The 17,163-nt window shown below is 47.4% G+C and overlaps 1 pseudogene; it reads right to left on the bottom strand.

Annotated features, from left to right (window-relative positions):
* Positions 1-10,997: 10,997 nt before the first annotated feature.
* Positions 10,998-11,152, bottom strand: LOC114502693 (annotated as a pseudogene).
* Between the last annotated feature and the right edge of the window lie 6,011 nt (positions 11,153-17,163).

Genomic DNA, 17,163 nt, shown 5'->3' with positions numbered 1-17,163 from the left:
ACCATCCCTGTCCCCTCTTGCCACAACAGCAGGGGCCAGGACTCACCATCTCCTCTGGTTTCATGTGACGATCAAGACATCCTTCAGCAGCAGGTGGCAGTGAGGTATATAGCTACCTCTATGTCCTAGGGACATGCACAGGGGCCCTGATGTGTGAGACACACTGAAAACCCTGGTGGCTGCCAAGTGAGCCTGAGTGAGGAGCACATGGAGGGCCATTTCTTCCTGCTTCAGGTATGGCAGCTGGTGTGTGGGCTAGGGATGCAGGTCCAGGGCATGGGAAAGCCACTTCCCCCACCACACCCTAACCCCTAACACAGGAGGAGACACAGCTGAATGACACCAGGAAGGAGCATCTTGTGGGATGAGGACTAAGAGGTGGTTGTCATCAAACAGGTGCTGACTGTTCACTGCCACCTTGTGCCGGTATCCTCACACGTGATCCACACCTGGACAGACAGACGACTGTGTCGTTTCTGGTGCACCTTGAAAGTCTGCAAACCTAAATGCAGGCTGGGTCCCCTCCTCTCTTCCTGCCTTCCTCCAACATGCATTGAGCATGTCCCATGCCCACATTCAATCACACACATGCTCTCCTTCCCGTCCATGTACATATTCTGTTCCCTGGCAAAGAATGCCCTTCCCCGGGCACCAACCACACACCTGCCCACATAGGGACCTGCTAATACCCCTTCAGGTTTCACCCCTGTCCAGCTGGGCTCCGCTGCCTTTTGCCACTGCCTCACCCCTCCTACACAAGACAGGAGTGCCCTCAGGTCCTGTCCCCGCCCCCATCCTCACTCTCCCACTGCACCCTGAGCCTCCAGGGGAAGGAGCTCTGCCTTGTGGCCCCCACGTCCCTGGTACCTGCACCCAGGAATGCCTCAGGCAGGCACCTCTGCAGCAGCCCCTCCTAACTTGTCTTCACCCCAAATAGTCTCCACAAGGCAGTTGGAGCACATCTGAGAAAATCCCATCATCCCCCACAACGCCCAGCACATGCAACACGCTTCCTGTGGGCTGGGCTTTGTACTGAGCCTGTCACAACCCGGGGTCAGTGCATTCTCACGTCTCTGAGGTCAGTGTTGCTATTAGCCCCATTTTTATGATGGAAAACGGAGGCTCAGAGCAGCCAAGTCACTTGCTCACAGTCACACAGTGTCTCTGAGTCCAAGTAGATTGATCTCAGGTCCAAACACAGCAACTCACTCTGTCAAATTCGGGACTCATTTCCATGCCCTCAAGGCCCCTCATGAGTCGTGTTCCTACCACGGGGGAGGAGTGCCAGGGTCTAAGGAAAACACACATTCCCAGCTCCTCGCTGCTTGGCCCTGGGCTGGGCCAGGCCTGGGTTTTTCCATGTCAGGCTCTCTGGGTGATTTGAATCTGTCCTTGGGGTTGGGAACCCTTGCTGTGCAATCCTGGCCTCCAGCCTCCCCGACTCCCCATTCCTGCACAGTCCACGCCTGTGGCCTCACTTTTGCAGTAACAGGCGCCCCCTCCCACATCTCTGGGAATGCACCCCTCAGATCCTTGTGGGCGTCTCCTTCTGTCCCTGAGGTCTCCACTGCACTGTGGCCTCTGAGAGCTGTCCCCATCTCAGGGGGTGTGGCCCCTGCCCAGTCCTCACTCTACCTCAGCATGCTCTTTTGCTGTCAGTGACGCACCTGTGGTGACCTGCCGTGATTCTCCGCCACCTCCACTGTCAACTTCGGGGGCAGGACCTCAGCTGCTGGCTTCCTGGCTGTCTCCCCGTCCCTCAACACCTGGAGTACTTAAGCATCCATGACAAGAGAGCTGATAAGTCATGAATGAATGAATGAGTGAGTGTGTGAGTGAGTGAGTGAGTGAATGACACCTCATTCTTGGGCTCGATCCTGCACTTATTGACTGTGTGACCTCAGGCGAGGACCCTACACTTGAGTTTTCTCTTACCTGTAAACAGTGGATAACACCACCTCTTTATGGGGGACAGTAATTCTAAGACCACAACAACAAATATCTGGTGACCACATTCTCTTCCTCTGGGCCCAGCCCTCACCCCAGAGACCTCAGCTACCACTCACTTCCCAGGGCCCACAGGCACCTCCGCCCCCCATCTCACTTGCCCCTCGGAGCCCCTAGGAACCCCTCAGATCTCCAGGCTGGGGCACCTACCAAGAAGCCCTGGCCTGTTGAAGGGCATTGATCCGGGGAGGTAGGTCTCCTCAGGGCCCCAAGAGCCGTTGATCTCAGTGTTTCAGACAACGGAGTTCTCATAAAAACGTGGGTTCATGTGAAAGGCGATGTCACTCCTACAGCACAGGTTGATGTGGAACCTGGGGCCGGCAGCTCACATGAGTCTCCTCTACCCACTGAGCTCCCAGCCCTGCCTCTCCCCAGCTTGACCAGAGCCAGGGGGAAGGTAAGAATGAGCTCGGGGTAGCTCTCTTCCCCAGGAGACCAGGCTTACCTCTGAGCAGTGGGCAGGACATTGCCTGACAAGGTGATGCTCTTGCCCGGGAACAGCCCACCCAGGATGGGGGTGAAGTGAGGCTGTTGGGGGAGAGAGGCAGGTCAGCCAGCGGCAGTCAGAGCAGTGACTGCTGTAGGGGGAACCTCCTGCCAATTTCCATGAATTCCGACTGTTGACTGAGCTTGACAACTCTGCCTGAGAGTCGTATCTCTTCAGGCAAGAATTGTAATGCCTTCTTCCCCCACACCCCCCCTCAGACTAAACCCGTGAGATCACCCACATTGTGAGGGGCTCTGTTCTAGCACCCTAGAGTACACCTCACTGACCCCTCACCCTGATTCTGGACATAGCTCAAGGAGTCTCCCTATTTCACAGATGCAGAAACTGAGGCCCAGAGAGGTAAAAGTACCTTGGCTGCGGTCACCTATTTCCCAGCCAGTAGATGCCTGAACCCAGGGAGGCTACCTCCAGAGGAAGCCCACTGAGCTGGGCTCTCATCCTGCCAGAGGCCCTGTGTACCTCCCCTCTCATTCCCACAAACCATCAGTCTCCTGGTGATGACCTCTGCCTTCCTTCCCCTCAGCACGAGGGCAGGGCGGGCACCCACTGGGAGCTCAGTCAGCATTTGTCCAATGCTCGGACCAGGACTCCCCCACCTGGCCCTTCTGCCCTTCTGTGTTCTCCTTGGGAAGCCCCCCCTCCCCTGCCACCCAAGTGCGGTGTCCTCAGAAACCATGACCTGCTTCCCTGGAGAGGCAGAAGCTTGGCCTGGCAGCACGGCCCATGCCCACAGCCTGGAAACTCACTGAGGGCAGGGAGGGAGGATGGGCGCTGCTGAAGCTCATCTCTCCACCCCCTCTGTGGTCAAGCTGCTCCTCACACCAGCCAGGCAGTGCTCTGCACTGGGGAGGGTCAACAGATACTTAAAAATCAAAGCAATTTGGCAATAACTCACTGGGGAGGAGCCAGGAACAAGAGGAAATGGGTCTAGAGAAAGAGAAGGGAAGGGTTCTGGGGAAGCAGGGGTGTGTGTGGAAATCAGGAACAGGAGAGTAAGTACTCCCACCCCAGAACCTTCAAATTCTACTCCTCACATAAACACATCATCAGGTAAACACATGTTTTACCAATAGAAACCCTCACACGGAGGCTATGACTTCCTTGGTGTAGTGCTGCCCTGGGGGCTTCTAGTTCCCTCTTGGGGAGCTCACCTCCCCTCTCTCTGCCTTCTCTTCTCCTCTCTCCCTGGTTTTAAATGGCCTCACATTTACTAATGAACCTACTCACTATTACAAAAAAAAATCACAGAGAAAAGTCACTTTTTCAATAATTTCCCAATTAAAAAACCCAGCTATCTGGATAGTAGTGACCTATCAGCAATTTCAAGAGGCAGCAAGCTGGATGGAACATCAATTCGGAGCCATGTCTGATGTGCCAGTCCTCACACACCCAGTGTGGTTCCTCCCCAGTGTCTCCTCTGGAACCTATACCTGGTTTTATATCAGTTTTCATCCAAGTCCACTGGGGAATGGGCCAATTCACCTGTTGTTTCTTCACCCAGAACTTCTTGATCACTGTGTTCACGAACAAAATCTGTCCGTTTGGGAAGGCATCTGACCCCCAACTCTGTGGTCATGGCTGCCTCTCACACCAGCCAGGCAGTCCTCTGTATCTGGAGGCCTTAACAAAGGAATAGAAATCAAAGGAATTTGGCAGTCATTTAGTGGGGAGGACCTAGGAGCCAGAGGAAATGGGTCTAGACAAAGAGAAGGAAAGGATTCTGGGGGAGGAAGGACAAGCTTGGAACTCAGGGACAGGAGAGTAAAGACTTTCACCCTAGTGCCCTTTCCTTCCTCTCCTCCTGTGCTCCACCCAGAGACTGACTCAGGTGGGGTTCACTGATTCAAAGACCCTGATGGCCCTGAATGACAGAGTTTCTAGATGCTGCTGCCCATCAGTGAGTGGCTGTGTCTCCTGAGCACTACTCAGTCAGTGTCCTGAAACAATGGGGCTGCTTGATAGGGTTGCTCTGGTAGATGTGGTGGGGGAGGGGGGTGGATCGCCTGGTGATACCCATTTTACATCCAGAGAAACTGAGGCTCTGAGAAGCTAAGGGACATGCCCAAGGTCACACAGTTCACAGGTGGCAGCTCTGAGGCAGCATAGTAAGAAGCTCAGAAATTCTTGGGCAAGTGGAATGGGCAAACAGAGACAAGAAAATGAAACAAAGCCAAAAAGTTGAGTGCTAGACTTTATCAGAAAGTGCATAACCTCCCTGGCCATTAACCTGGCTAGAGAGGAAGGGGAATTCTAATGCAAACAGAGAGACAGATGGCACTGGAATGGAGGAACCAGCCTGGGGAGAAGTTGCAGAGTTCCCTTTCAGCTCCCACTCCCAAGAGACACAGCAGGTCTGTGCTCCCCCTAGGAACCTTCCCCTCTCAAACTCATAAGTTTCCCCTCTGTAAACTTGTTTCTGAAGGTTCAAGGTAAGGTGGGTGTTAGGGTTTTCACTCCCAACCTTCTCAGACTGCTGGCCTCTGATATTAATAAAGTGCACTTAAAAGCCTTCCCTGCCTCCGACTTTCGGTTGAGCAGTGACTGGCAGCATGAGCCCTGGATTCAGTTGCCCTCCAGTTTCAATTCCTGCAACTTTGGTGGGAGAGACTGTGGGAATCTTTGGCAAGCCAGAGTATTTGGTGGGGAGTTGCATTGGCTACCTAAACTGGAGAGCCCTGCTGTGCAGATTTGGAGACTCCCTGGCAGGTGTTGGGCAATATTACTTGAGAATGCTCCTTTTCTGACTCTCAGAGCCCCCGTCACCTGACTTTTAAGTAAGAAACTGGATTTGTGCTCAGAAAGTCCATCTGGTTTATGGCCTTTGGCCTTCTGGTGGTCTAGGGATCAAATTTCGGCTTTTATGTAACAAATATCTGGTAAACTGGTTTTTCTGGGGGGTTGACCGACTCCAAGCTTCCAAACTGGGTAAGTCACTGGTGTGCACAGCCAGGGCCCCCTGACCCCGCCACTCTGGGTCATAGGCATGGCTCAGTGACAAGGAGAATCCCAGTTCCCCAGGGTGGAATTTGGTTGGAGCACTCTTCTGGCTTTGGTTTATGGATTTTATGTAATTTTTAGTTTTCTTGCTGTGTGTCACTCTTGTTTCTCTGTTCCTCCATGGGAGGAAGTCAGTTTCTATTGAGAGTTCTCCTGTGTTTCTCTTGTCTCTCCAAAATGAAAGGCGGTGTGAGGTGAGTTTCTAAGGCTAGTCCCAGTCCCCCCTTTTAGAGGAGGATGCATTTGTTTGGAATTTGTATTTCATTTTTGCTTCTGTTTTGAAAAGGAGAGGCTTGGTCTCAATGCCATCAAGAGTCCATGAGGTCGAATTTTAGCTGACTAGTCAACTTACAGCTATAAGCCAATGATTAGTTAGAACTCTTTTGCCAAAGGTCTGGTAAACAGAAGATTGCTTATGTGCAAGCTTTCATCTTGTTATGTCATAAGGACTCTACTCAGAAAGGATTTAAATAGATCGTTTAAAAAATGACAAGATCTCACTTCCCTCCCAGACTGTAAAACTCAGAAAGAAAAATAATGAGGAGATAAGTTTTTAAACATTCTAATTCCTCCTGGTGGCCAGGGAGCCAGAAGTCCTGGGAACAATAGGGCAATTAAGGCCACTCCTCAGACTCTGCTGGCTGCCAGAGGCAGGAGGGGTGTCTGCCTCCTCACAGTGGGGGAGAAATGGGCCTGATCATTCCCCTGCCTCTGCCCCAGCCTCCTTAAAATTGTCAAGGGCAAAGATAAGAACTATATCAAATGTCTTTTTTCATTATGTGGTCTGGAAAATTATTTGATATTAAACCTGGTTTAAGTTTACTATCTTTTAAAGTTATTAACCTAAAGTATATGTTTGTTTTTCCTGGATGTGCAGGAATAAGTTTATTTAATATGTTACTGAAAGTGCTTGAGGAACAATTGACCTTACAATATCATAACGTTGTTAAAAACTAATAAATAGATGTAACTAAAAGGCAGAATTTTGATAAAACTTTTCAGTAGTAATTGTATATCTATATGTGCCTAATCATAATTTTCCAAAGTCTTTGATGACTTGGAACTTTTCAGTTTTGCTGGGCTAAATGGTGAAAATAATTAAATATCTATATATTTTGAGATAACAGGATACTGAAATATTACTTGGTCTGGGTTTGTCTGCTTTGGCTTTTAACTGTAGAGAAGCTAGAAGATGGATTCAGCTCGTATTTTGTTTGAAGTATGTCTTGAAAATGTGTGTGTGTTTGCCAATGAAACTTTGCAGTAGAGGTTATGCAATATGTTCACCAAAGTATCAACTTGAAGAATGTTAAATACTTACTTTAAGTTGTCACTAAAAATCAAGGCCTCTAAGAATTAAGAATTCTAGTTAAGTTGGAAAGAAACTGTGTAGTGTGGAAATGCAGGTACAAGGTACAAAAGTACTTGCTGCAGAAAGAGAGGGTTGGTGTGAGTCGAAGAGCATCTGCGCAAAGTGAAGAAGGTCTGTGAAGGGGCCTGGAGAGGTAATTACACAGGTAGCTGAATAATCAATTTTATTAGATAAGTGAATCTAAGTATCCAAAGTAAGCTAACTCAGAATTTGGTTCTTTTTCAGCGTGGTAAAAGAGTAAAAGGGTTTTCTAAGGTGTGCCTAGAAAGCAGAGATTCTATATATTTTTAAAAATAATGTGGTATATCATATTAATCATGTACCTGATTACCCAAAAACCCATAGTCTTCTATTTAAGATTTTATTTATTTATTTTTAGAGAGAAGAAGGGAGGGAGAAAGAGAGAGAAAGAGAGAAACATGATGTAGGATAGATACATTGGTAGGCTGCCTCTCATGTGCCCCCCATGTGAGCGTGGGAGAGGCACTTGAGAGGACCTGGTCTGCACCCCAGGCATGTGCCCTGATTGGGAACCAAACTAGTGCCCTTTTGGTTTGACCACAGCAACCAGGGCAAAAATCCCATATTCTTTATTGTAAGAATTAAAGTTTTACTAGCCCGTAGTCATGTTTGATAACTTGATTGACACTGGATAAATAAATAATTTAATATTGTTTCATAATGATATACAATCTTGTTTTAAGCTTTCCAAATGATCCTTTCATTGGGAACTACTTTAAGATATACAAACACACTCCATAACTACTAGAAATAGGACACCAAACCTCAAGGCAGTTTTATGACTTTATTTGACAATCAGCAGTTAGTTCTCAAAAGATTCATAGATTTTTGAAAGTGGTGACAGGTACATAGGTGGCCCATGTATAGAGCTTGTTGGCGAATCTTCATCCTCATTGTGTTTTCTGGACAACGGCACCCAGCTGTGGTATGGGACATCCTTCTTCCTTTGGCCCAGATGGCTTTGTTGAGCCTTGTGTCCACGTGCACATCTGGAGTCCCCATCTCCTTCATGACAAATTTCCGGATCTCTCTGAGTTCCTGAGGGGCATGCTTCCTGAAGCCCACTCCATGGGTGCACTGGTGGATTTCGATGGTGTGCTCTCTGCTCACTGCCCTGCTGATGGCAGAACAGCCCTTCTTCTCACCACCCTCCTCTGTGGGAGCTATCTACACTCAGGTGACGAGGGGGCTGAGGCCGGGCCCAGGTTGGAAAGAAACAGTGTGAGGTATTGTGATATACAATCTTTTGGTCAAGTATATTTCACAACCTCTCCAGGGTTCAAACTTTAAGAGACTTTTCTTGACCTAAAATTGGCATTGTGTCATTCCAATGGGTCCCTGAAATGTCTCAGAAGTTTGTTCTTTCTCCTTACTAAGAAGAAATTTTGAACTCATTAAGCCTATTTGATATGCTCAAAGTACATGGGAAGCTCTGTCAAATAAAGAAATAATATATTCTATTTGTATACACATATTTTCATGATTAAAATATCTGTTCTAGGAAGGGTGTCCAACCTGTGGCCTGTGAACTGCATGCACCCCAGGGTAGCTGTGAATGTGGCCCAACACAAAATCATAAATTTACTTAAAACAGTATGAGATTTTTTGTGATTACATGTTGCAAGCATTTAATGTGTGGCCAAAGACTACTCCTCTTGTTCCAGTGTGGTGCAGAGGTGCCAAAAGGTTGAACACTCCTCTTGGAAATTATATAAAAATCTCCAAGATTCCATGAAGTTCTGATATACTTTCATTTGTCATTTTAGCCATTATCTTAAAATGTTGCAGGAAAGCAAAGCTCTTTATCAATTGCATTATAATCAAATCTGTAACTGTGTCATTTTAAGGGTATTATTATGATGATTTTTTTCATAATTTGGAGACAGCCATTGTTTTACTCTAATGCATTTGCAAAAATATATTACATCTTTTGAAAAGTTTTTGAAAATGACCCTGACACACTCTAAATTACAGCTTTCAGAGCAGTTCATCTCTTTGAAGTAAATGAAGATTTGCAGAACCCGACTGAAGCATTGGATTTATGGAAATACTGGCAAATAATCAGGATACACAAAAAATAATTATGGGACATTATAAACTGAAGATAATTGTGATTTTTATAATTTGTTATTAAAAATATTGCTAATTTGTAATCCTTTGTTTTTCAGACATATAAGAAAACTAATTGCTTTCTTAACAATCTGGTAAATTATACTTCCATAAAAAATATTGAGGCATTTATATTCTTCTCCCTACCTGATCCTTCTGGAATTTGGAAACTCTTAATGAGAGAGTAACATTATTTCCATGGCAATATGTTTATTTGTATAAATCCAGTAAAATCTAATTTCTATTTAACGGGACACATAAAGACAGTTTCCAATTATGGTTTTATTAACCAAGACTTTGTCTGGAATGTCATGATGAAAAGAGACATGCCTGGACTCTGGATGTCACCAGAAAGTCTGAAGGAATTAAGGTTGACATTTGAAGTCAAGAAAAGCCCTTTGGAGGAATGGCCTAGTACCTTGCATATTCAGAAGGTTCATGGCAGTCTCTCTGCGTAAGGAACAAAGGTTGCTTCCCTGAAAGATGTCAAGGAAAGAACCTCAACGCATTAGGGAGACCTCAAGAAGCTGAGAAAAATCCCCTAAATTGTAAGTATTGTAGGCAAAGCAGGAAGGCAACTGTGTGTCTTGGCTTCTTTCCCTGAGGGACAAATTAAAATTCAATCCGAAATGTCCTTATAACATTCGAGTGAGGCAAATTTAGGAAAGCTTATATGATCAATTGTTATTGATGTTGTACTTATGCAAATAATCAGGCCAAAATAAAACTGTACTTAATGCAGTCTCTGATAAAAAATTAGGGTAATGCCAGGGAGAAAAATTGTGTTCTACTGGAAATCTCTATGCCAATTGTGGATATTGGACTCCAGTTAAAGGTTTATTTTTCACCTACAAACTAAATTGGATCCTGGTTTTTATAGTTTTCTTTTACACTACTGTTTCATTTTTCATTCATCTTTTGATTGGGAATTATTGAGAACTAGTGATGCAGTGTGAACCATACATAATTTACCTGAGCATCTGATGATATCACCAGACATTTAAACCACAGATAAACAGGACCTATTAGATTGTCACAGCTTACTTTCATTTCAGCAAAAGTCTTACATTTGGATGTCTTCTCATCTGACACTCTAACAGACTCAGAACATGGTTTATGGTTTACTGTGCTCACTACTCTTTGTGTTCCTTCTGTCTTTGCAGAGTGTATACTATGACCTTATTTACCTGCTCACTGATTTAGACAGTAGAAGCCTCATTTAGATGCCCATTGGCATTGCCACCTCCTGAAATGAGACTCAATGATTTGGCTGAATGAATTTGTTGTCAGAACTAGATGAATGAATTGGATACAATTCCATATCAAGATGATGATGCTTTGGGGATTCGAGCCTATCCCCACTTTGGAAAAATCTAACAGATTTTCTGTTCCAGTCTCAAAACCCATTCCCTTGTCTCCCTTCTATCATGGAGGGACAGACTTCCATACCCTGCCTGGGCAGGGACTATAGCCCTTATCAGCATGAAGCAGTTATTGATAAGAGAAACAACTTTCTCATCACCCCTAAAGGATTTTAGGGATGGAAGTCTCTGAGAGGGGAATAAGACAGGATAACAGAAGCTAGAAAATTCCTGGGCAAGTGGAATAGGGAAACTGAGATGAGAGAATTAAACAAAACCAAACAGTTCAGCACAAGACCTTATCAGACAATACATAACCTCCCTGGGTATAAACCACAGGACTCCAGGAAAAAAAGGAAGAGTCCCTTGTCTATGAATCTTTCCCTTTCTTCTCTCCTTCTTCTCCTCTCTCCTTTTTTATTGTTTTGATCTACATGATCTCATATTTATAAATGAAGGAACCTACTACAGCAGAAAAAATCAACAGAGAAAATAATTTTTTCAATAATATCCCAATTAAAACGCCCAGCTGTCCAGACAGTAGTGCATTCTTTTAGCGATTTCAAGTGTCACACAACCTGGATGGGACACAAATTTGAAGCCATGTCTTATGTGCCATGCCTCATAAACCCAGTTGGGTTCTTCTCCAGTGTCACCTCTTGAAGCTGTACTTGGTTTTATTATAAGTTTTCACCTGAATCCATGGGAAATGGACCAATTCAGCTTTTGTTTCCTGAGCAGAAAGCTCTTGATCCTGAAAGTCTCATGATTAGACATGGCAAAGAAGAATCAACAGCATGGATCATGATGGTGGAGAGAGAGAGAGTCTCCTGTGTCCCGTCTCTTTCTGGGCTTTAGAATAGAGAGATGAGAAGTCTTGGACACAGTGGAACATTCCAAGTGATATGGACGTCAGGGTGACACATTAAATAAACTGCCTTTGAATGGCTTCAGCACCAAGGTAAGGAAAATGGTTGAATAGAGTAGCAGCATTGGGGATGGGGGGAGAGGAGTGGTGACAATAAACTTACCTGAAGTCAAGCAAGTCCCTGCAATGTGCTAGACAGGAAGCCAATGTGCTACCATTCAAGCCTGAAGGAACAGATAAGGGTCCTCTAGGCACCAAGTGGGTAGAAGGTGCCCCAGGGTCATGCATATGTCTGCACCTCTCTTCTTTCTTGAACCTTGTCTGGATGCACCAGAGTTTGCAAAGACTGGCTCCTCTGAGAAGCTCCAGCATCCACTCGGCTGAACCTCTACCCCCATTATATTCCTGGATCAACTAGCATTGAATGGACTTGGGAAGCAGACAGCACTGTTGAAGCAGAAAGAAGGGAAAGAAAGACAAATTATTTGCAATCCTCTGCAACACCAGGGACTCTGGGGGCAACTTCATTGTTTAGTGGGATATGGAACAGGTGGAATTCTGATTCTGTGCAGGTTGGACTGTGAAACATTACAACTTCAGAAAACAACTCAGGAGGAGTGAGAACATACCCCATGACTATGGCAGCATTACTCCCCATGACCCCAAAGTGGAAAGAACACAGATGCGCATGAATGGAGGAGGAAGGAACATATTTTTGTGTCACACGATGCAGCGGCCCCAGCAATAGAAAGGAGCTGGAATACAGGAAGCGTCAGGGAACCTCAGAGTGGAACAAGGACCCTGGGAGGACACAAAGCCATCTTCTGGGCCTGCAAGTGCTCTGGAACGTGACCTGGATGCTGGTCACACAGCTGTTTTACTTCATCCAGCATGCTAGGATCTGGGCATTTTATCTGTGTAAACAATATCTCAATAATGTATTGTGGAAAACATTAAAACTCCCGGGGCCCAGGGTGTCCCGGGGAGAACAGGGACAGCTAGAGTTCTAGCAGACAAGCACCAGGCATCACAGCTGCTTTGGAGGTGACTCACAGGGCGTCCAACTGACAAGAAGATCTCCAGGGCCCCTGCCCCAGATCTGCAGGGCGGGGCATACTCAGCCTAACTGAGACACTGGGTGGCTTCCTCCAGGTGCAGTGCCAGGGCATGGTGAACTTCAGCACAGTGGCATCATCACCGTTCAGTCCCAGTGACTTATTACTAGCACGCAGCTCCAATCTTAAGGAGTAAAGGGAGAGTCGTAGGGAAAAAGTTCCTTCACAGAATTTTTATTCAAAAACCCACACACTCACCCAAGGTTCTTGGTTCTCTGCAGTGTAGATCTAAAGCACTGTTCAAAATGTCTGCCACTCCTCACCCTTGAGGATGGCTACTACCCAAAACCCAGAAACTGACAAGTGTCGAGGAGGACATGGAGGAAGAGCCCTTTGCACTGTTGGTGGGCATTTAAATGGGGGTGTGGGGGGCGGGATACAGGAGCAGCTATGAAAAATGTAGTGTCATGGAGCCCTGGGCTGGGATCAGACTTCCTGCTTTGGTTTGGGAGAGCTCAGTCCTCAAGAGGCTGTTGTAGTGTTGAGATTTGCATCCAGCCCTTGGGAAGGGGTCCTGAGGGCCTCCAGTGAGGAGGGCAGGGGAAGGGGATGGGCTCCTTCCTGTCTCCATTGTGCCACAGGCTCTTCCCCTGGTCTAAGAGCCCTCTGTCCCAGGTCCCCTCAAGCAGCCCCACCTTCTCCAGCCTGCCCTGCACAGGTCCTCTGCATGCCCACCTCTCTCTGTTCTCCTCCCTTTCCCCCTCTCCTCCCATGGGCCCACTGTTTCTTCCCGTCTGTCTGTCCCTTTGGTCGGGACCCAGCCTGACCACTAATGACCATCTCTTAGGCTCCGGTATCAAAACGGAATGAGTGTCTTCACTTCATCCAGCAGCTGGGTCTTTGGTGCTTGCAGGGTCCTGGGTGCTGTCAGGGAGGAAAAGGAGAACTGGGCCTGGCCAAGCCGGAACTGAGTTACCCTGAGAGGTGGGTCCGAAACCCCCTGGTGACCTAGAATTTCCCCTTGGTGGGAGGACTAGAGGGGCTTGGAACGTGGCACACGGACCGTGAGAAGTCACCTGGGGGAGGTCAGTGTTGTCTCCCACTGCGTGTGTTGTTCTTTCAAAGTCACACTTTGCAGCAGGTCAGCACTCACAGTGCATGTGCAACACATAATTATTATGCATTGTATGTACTGTAGTTTGTGAGGGGGAGGTTTTGAGGCCGGTGTGGGTCTCACCGCTCACAAACTTGGCTCTTTTCCACAGGTGAGAACCCCGACTGTGGAAGCTCAGGAGCCATGGTGGAGGACAGGGGAGATGCCGGTGGGTTTGGGGCACAGTTGAGTTCAGCGCGAGTTTGAATTTCCTCTGAACACAGAGCTTGTGGGAGTCCCAGCGGGACCCTGGGAGGGGCCTTGGGGCACTGTTCTAGGGAGCCTGGCCCCCAGTGTGGTCTCAGTGCTGTTGGCCATGTTGTTGGGGGTTCTGTCCAGTTCCATTTCGTGAATGTTTCAGTTTGAGTAATTTCACTTGTGCTTCGCAGTCCCTCCCTTTTAAGGAGAAAATGTGACCCTGGTGAAAATACATTTAAGAAACCCCTTCCTTGTCCTCCTGTTCTTCCTCTTAAAATGACAAATCTGGTAAATAAGATCACCAATAGTTTTTTGCTTTCTTCTTAATGAACGGGACTTTCACAATAGGATTGTGTGACGATGTTTAAATGGCAAAAACTAAGAAAAAAACAAACACGATTTTGTGCAATTGACAGAAGGCCACTGCCAGCAGGATGAAGCATTTCTTGATAATGACAGTCTGGTCTGACCTTGCCCAGGGCACCCCAGCCAGCAATTCATGATATCTGAACAAACAGACCAGGGTGCGACAGCGCCCAAGTGATGGGTCAGGGACAGGGCAGCTCCAGGAACTAGAGATGGAAAGCCTCGGGAATGAGTCCCAGAGGCTGGAGAGCCGCAGACAGAAACACCCAATGAGAGAAAAGCAGAGCAGTCTGCAGTCACCAGTTTTCAAGATACTTCCCCACAGTGTGCAGTGTTTTTCCTCCAAAAACCCTGCACAGCTCCCCCGGGTGGGAACTGGCCTCAGCTCGACTGCTTCCCCTTCCTTCTCCCAAGAGGCCCTGGATAAGCAGCCAGGATTCCCCCATCCATTGGTTCCCCTTTAGAAAGCCTTGGGTAACCTAGATAACTAACCGGAGGAGCGACCCCCTGTGGGGTCACCTTCTTGCACCCTAATTCCCACCTAGGCACCGCTCCCTTGGGGCCCCATGAAGGCAGAACTCCAGGACCCTGAAGTTCCTCTCTCTCCTCCTGTAACCTTCCTGTGTAGCCAGGAGGACCTGTCAGTAAAAACCCTGTGTTTCCAAAGCTCCGTGAGGACTGCTGCTGAGGTGCGTCTTGCTGTCCTTGGAAGAACCACAAGGGCCAGTTAAGCCACCACGTTGGCTTGGGTTGGGGACGTGTGTGTGGGGGCTCACCACAGGTAGGATGGGCCAAGTGATGCCCCAGGCCATGTCCAGTGGGTACCAGTGGGCTGAGGCCTGTGCAACCAAACAACATGGGAGTTCCTTAAAAAGCTAAGCACAGAATTACCACCACATGATTCAGCAATTCTGCTCTTGGATATAAACCCTAAGTCATTGAAAGCAGTGCTGAGCCTGCTGGAGTGAAAGGGAACGGTCGCTCATTGCTGGGAGAATGGGCAGGACCCAGCATTTCCACTTGATACCCCAAAATCTCCCTCAAAACGGTTAGGCGAACCCTGCCTCTCTGCTCCCGGGGCCTGACTCGGCTGTGCTGACACATGACTGTGCTGAAATACCTGATGAAGTGAATTCCAGCAGAACTGGTTGACAGGACCATCCCCCAGGAGAAGCAGACTGGCCTCTCAATGCAGATGGAAGCAGCTCTAAGGACAAAGGAACCAGAGAGGGTGGGTACCCAGTTGTGACTCTTCAAGGAGCAGTGGAGGCGCTATTCTTGCCGCCGGAAGCCTCTGGTCAGAAAACTGAACTGATTCCACTGACCAGGGCACTGGGAGTGTTGTGTGAAAGGAGAGTGAACGGGTGTATGGACTCAATGTAAGCTTTCCTGATGTTGCAATCACATGGTTCCGTCTGGAAGGAACAAGAACTGTTCATCTCCAATAAAAGGGAGAAACAGCATGCAGCAGAAATTTAAAAATTATTAGAGGTTGTTCAGGTGCCTTTGGAGGTGGCAGTGACGCTCTGCCTGGGGCATCAGGAAGAGGACGCTGAAGCGGCTGGAGGAGGCAATCTGGCTGCACGGCAGAGAAAGAGGCTGCCAAAGGTGTCACAGGTGTGCACAGGTAACCAGGTTCTTAGTGATCGAGGACAAAGAATTGGACCAAACACACAAAGTTTATAGCATAAAGAAAGAGGGAAGGTTTATTAAGCGATAGTACACTCCACAGGACATGGGAGCGGGCCAACTCTAAGCAGAGATGGATCATGTGGGCTGGGCGGGGGGGGGGGGGGGGGCGTTCTATTCTCATAGGGCAGAAGCTCCCTGGCTAGTCTTTGGCGGGCTTTTCCTGCGCAGGTACAAGGAGTTGGATTTCAAAGCTACTGCACATGTGTGGTTTCCCGTGATTTTCTTGATTGGGTGCTACTAGAGAAGGGCATCCCACAATGTTAATACATTATAATGCTATTATAATGAATCAGAGGTAGTGTGCAGGTACATTCCATGATTCAGAGTTATCCCAGAAAACAGGAACAATCGGTCTTAGGGGGTCTTTGTCATGTAGGATGTATTTTATCTCAGCCCTGTGGGGACTCTGGAGTTTCCTTCCTGACTATCTCCTGCCTCAAGTTCCCCCTGAGAGACATGGTTCTCAGAAATCTTTTTGGGGTTGTGAAGGGTGAAAGTCCATCTTCCATAGCTGCTTCAGGCTTGGATGGGACGGTAGACCCTGCCTATCGAGAACCACAGAACTTTTGCCCTATTTTATCTAGAGGCTGAGGAGGAACTCCTGAGGCCACCGCAGATGCTGTATGTTCGGCATCGATCTTCAGGGATCAGTTGGAAACTTTGGAGCATCATCAATTTGACGTGGAACTGCTTAAGTCTAGGAGATACAAATTCAACAAGTAAATTAAATAAGCAAGGTCCTAAAAGTAGTAAAAGGAGCAGTGTTATTAAGGGCCCTAAGAGGTGTGATAACCATGTTAAGCCAGGGAACCAGGAGGTCAAGGGCTTCCCTAATCCCTTGGCCCTGTTGAGTATATTTACGTAGCCATTTTGCCTATTTATAAATTTTCCTTATGTTAGTTTCAACCATTCCAGAGTTATTTACATAGGTGCAGCAAGTTTTATTGATAACAGCACATACCTTGTTCTGCTAGAAGATAGTCAAGGGCAAGGTGGTTATCCATGACTACATTTGCTAATGAGTCTACTGATCTTGAGAGTCTAGCTAGAGTATCGTCAGTATCTTTGGAGATTTCTTGTGTAATCTTAGTGAGTTCCCTTAGAGTGACCTCATGACAGGCGAAGCCTCCCCAGGGGGCTGCAGCAGCAATAGCGGCAGCAGCTCCAGCCACTACTAGACCAAAAGCTCATTTTTTTCTGCTGAGAGATGGACTCCCAGGACCCACGTTTGTATTTATAATGGTAAGGTCTCGGGGTGCCAAGGTCCCTAAGGTACAATCAATCACCCACATGTTTAGAGTTGCTGAGATGTGTATAAGCAATAGCTTCTTGAAGTTCTGAATGATCCGTTAGCCAGTTATTGGGAGTCCCACATAGCCGGACGAGCCCTGGGGGTGCTGCAATAACTGTGGCATTGGTGGCGTTATGTTGGTTAAGGAGGGCATATGGCAAAGGG

The sequence above is a fragment of the Phyllostomus discolor genome, chromosome 8, assembly GCF_004126475.2.
Source record: "Phyllostomus discolor isolate MPI-MPIP mPhyDis1 chromosome 8, mPhyDis1.pri.v3, whole genome shotgun sequence".
Lineage (NCBI taxonomy): Eukaryota > Metazoa > Chordata > Mammalia > Chiroptera > Phyllostomidae > Phyllostomus > Phyllostomus discolor.
Note: the sequence above shows the minus strand (reverse complement) of the source record. Positions and strands in the feature narration are given on the sequence as shown.